We start from the raw sequence: 4,382 nt of genomic DNA on the forward strand, positions 1-4,382 counted from the left end.
GCACCATTATTTCCGACAGCAAACAATCTCTTCTTGATACAACAACTTTTATACAGCTCCAGGCTTCTAGTCTCTCTAGCCTGGAAGCCTTAGGACTCAAGTTTTTTCACCGGTCTACCCCCAACGTCCAATCCCTGGCTTCACATATCTGAAGAAGTTCGCTTCTCTCTATTGAACCTCAATATTTACCATTTGTTTTCTACCAGAAACCATTCTAATCTTGCTGCCACATTCCTCACCACTGAACCAGGTAAGCTTCTTTAATTAACTTAAAAATTCAGATTTTTCTTGCTCAGCCAGTGTGGCTTAATGGTTTTAAAGGTTTTTGAGTGTTGACCTATGATACTCATGGTTCTATTCCTGGTCAGGGCATGTGCCTGGGTTGTGGGCTCAATCCCCATTGATGTTTCTATCTCTCCTTCTCCCAACCTCTCAGAAATCAATAAAAAATATTTTTTTAAAAAAATTCAGATTTTTATTTATTTATGCTTTCTAAAAGAAGAAAAAGGATGAGGGAAAGATCCTATTATTCATGTGCCCTACTCCTGCCTCCACATCTACTAACTTTAGTGGATTCTGTGGCTTATCCCTCATTTTTTGACTCATTCTTTTTATCCTTTCTTTCTTTTTGAGCTAGGTCTCTTCTATGTTCTCTATACTTCACACTTCTACTCTTTCCTTTCAAATTAACTTATTTTCACAGGTCCTCCCATTACCACTAGCAACATACCATAACTGTCTTGCTAAAAACAATGTACCTTTATAAGTTTTAACAAAAATAATTAGCAATACTGAGTGGAGTTTTAAATGAATGATCATGAAAAAGAGACTAAATCTCTTCTTAAAAAGTAAACATGATTTCCTTCTTTAGTATTATTTTTTTTTTTTTACAGCTGAGTAGTATGCCATTGTGTAAATGTACTATAGCTTTTTGATCCACTCATCTACTGATGGACACTTGGATGGACCTGGAAAGCATTATACTAAGTGAAATTAGCCAGTCAGAGAAAGAGAAGTACAATATGATTTCACTTACATAGAATCTATTAAACAAATTAAACGAACAAACAAAATAGAACAAGTTCATAGACAGAGAACAGACTGACAGCTGTCAGAGGAGAGGTGGGTTGTGGGGCTGGGCTAAAAAGGTAAAGGGGTTAAGCAAAACAGCAACGAACAAACAAAAACTCATAGACACAAGACAAAAGTATGATGATTATCAGAGGGAAAGAGACTGGGGTGAGGGAGAAGAGGTTATAGGGGGATAAATGGTGAGGGAAGGAGATTTGACTTGGGGTGGTGACCACACAATACAATATACAGATAATATATTATAGAATTGTAGCCCTGAAACCTATAAACTTTTTTTAAAATATATTTTATTGATTTTTTACAGAGAGGAAGGAAGAGGGATAGAGAGTTAGAAACATCAATGAGAGAGAAACATGGATCAGCTGCCTCCTGCACACCCCCTACTGGGGATGTGCCCGCAACCCAGGTACATGCCCTTGACCGGAATCGAACCTGGGACCCTTGAGTCTGCAGGCCGATGCTGTATCCACTGAGCCAAACCGGTTACGGCAATATAAACTTTTATTAACCAATGTCACCCCAGTAAATTCAATAAAAGAAAAAAGTAAACATTATTATCATAGACAATGTAGAACAGAGAATCTAAATGTAAGTTTTAACTTATTCTACTCAGATTTCTCCTGGCATCATAATGCTACAGTGTTTCCTTACCACCGCCAGAGATACACATATGTATATTGTTTACAACATCTCATGATACCAATGAACATCACTCAAAAAATAGTGTCTAACTTTATTAGAGCCATTAAGAAAATACCTTATATTCAGACTAAATCTAAAATAATATTGAGGAATTCTGCAGACAGCATTGGTATGTGACAATACCCTGACCAGTATTTATCACCAATGGCAGCAATCCATTTTGATGAGTCTGTAATATTACTGAAATTTCAAGGTTAGACATATATTATCTAAGATATCATCATCGGCTCTCTTACAGAATAATTCCATACTTTATTTATCTGAGATGGTTGACTATTACAGCTGTTTTTTTTTTTTAATTACATAAGTAAAAGATCTTTTTGGGGAAAAAAGATAATGCAGATCTATTTGGATTAAGCAATTAAGTACCTGGTTTACCCTCACATACCTCAAAGTAAACTCTATCAATAGTTCAACATTTTCTTCTTGTACCTACTTATTCTTTGCATTTATAAACATATACAACACACACACACACACACACGCTTTTGAAACATAAATGGCACTTTCTCCATAGATCCAGTTGTACAAAAGCAACTGTTCAGTCAACTATAACTTCTCTAATTTGCTGAAAATATATCTCTACAAATTTGTTACCAGCTATTAGATTCAATCTGTGAGACCAACTAAAACTACTCAAAATCATCAAAAATGTTTTATGCCAATAGCCTTACTGTAATAACAATTTATGTGTAATAATTTATTTAAATTGTGTTTAGTTGGGGGACAGAGGGTGTTTCCTTTTTGTTTGTTTTTGTTTTGAAGAAACTGAATCCAAAAGCTGTCATTAGGTCATTAATCTGTCACAGTTCAGACAGATGGTGATGTGTAATTCATATTTTCAGAGTTTAAAAACGGCAGACTCTCAAAAATATCTCAGATTTCTTCTTCTAGTTCTCAGTTATATCCAAACAAAATCTATTACTCCTTTCAAATATTTGGCAAACATAATACAATTTCTTTTATATTTCAAAATATTATATTAGAATCAGTGTTTTTAAAGCTTTTGTAATTTTAAAGCAGTACCTAAAATGATCATGTACTATTCCCTATTTTAAATATCTAAAAATGTTTAGTCCAATTTCTAATGATCTAAGTAATTGTTTCTAATAGGAACAAATGTACCTATTTTAATTAGTAATTAAACATATATCTTCAAGCCTAAAAGGTATAGATAAAAATGGTTCTTTTCTCAGTCAAAAAGGTAACATATATTGAAAATAAGGCAATCTATGCCTGACTATCCACATGTTAAAGGTATTTACACTTCTGACTAAAAGACTTCTAAGACGTGTCTTACAAAAGAAATACATTTCCATATGTAAATATTACTTGTTAATGTTTGTTTTAAACAACAAAAACATAGCATTAAACGTCTTCAGGAAACATGACTGTAACGGAAAATGTTTTACATAGCTGTAGAAGTGACAGCTCTTTAGAACTAAACCAAAATTTCTTAAAGTTAATTCAAGGGAAACAGAGCAATGCAGGACCCCAGCACTTCAAAATAGGACCAAGCCCTGCATACTGATGTCTTAGTAAGAAGTATGTAAAGTTGATATAGTCAGGGGTAAGAAGAGTTACAGCTACCATGATAATATGAGAGCAATGACAAAAACATCAAAGGTGCAGACACCCGGAATGTTAATTTATTAGAACGTGACTTTACACTGATTAATTATGTGCTCCTCAAAATATCTGCAGTGCATGATAAAAGTTAATTGAAGCATTTCATTTTGTACATGCTACTAAAAGTAGTTTAAGAAAGTGATAAAGAACTGATTTTAAAATTATAAGCATACGGATTATAAACTCTAAATTTGCTATATAAAGTTATTAGTAATGAGATGATGATAATAACTATAAAATATTCATGGAAACATTTACATTAACTTGGATTCTATTGAATATGATTGTATAGAATCAGAAAACTTAAGAGCTGTTCAGAATCTTAGAGATCATTTTTGGGGGCTGATCTGCTTAAAATAAATGCATACCCAGAGAAAATAACAAGTAAATTAGGATGTCAGAATTATTTCAACAGCAAAGAAATCAAGTTTCTAAACGTCCTCAAATGGCCAGAAGCACATTATTTAAATACATATGTGCAGCATGTAATCATAAATAGTTCCTTAATTCAATAAATAAAGACTGGGTTTCTACAATAAACCAATATGACATTGTATACTAGGGATGAAGTGAGAAATGACACATGAACATCTTCCCCAAAGACACACCTCTGCGAAATCTCCAATGAACTTCTTTGTAATCAATGTGTGGCCAAAAATAAAGCTATATGCGTTGAAAAATATTCTTAAGTTCACAGTCGTCAAGATAGCCTTCCCTATTCGCTAACCTAAAATACTATAATTTTCTATAAAATCTCTTTGTTGTAGTCAGACTACTTCAATGATTTCATGAAACTGGTGAGACGTTTGCTCCGGCTGACCTATAAACTAACTCTTCGGAATCCCCAGCCAACTTCAAGTGTCTTTCTCAGGTGGCAGTGCTATTTTCCACCTTCATCTATAATAGATATTAATACCTCTTAAACCACATCACCCATCAACATTTCTGTGAATGGAAGT

This window comes from Myotis nattereri (genome assembly GCF_964212035.1).
Source record: "Myotis nattereri genome assembly, chromosome: 7".
NCBI lineage: Eukaryota > Metazoa > Chordata > Mammalia > Chiroptera > Vespertilionidae > Myotis > Myotis nattereri.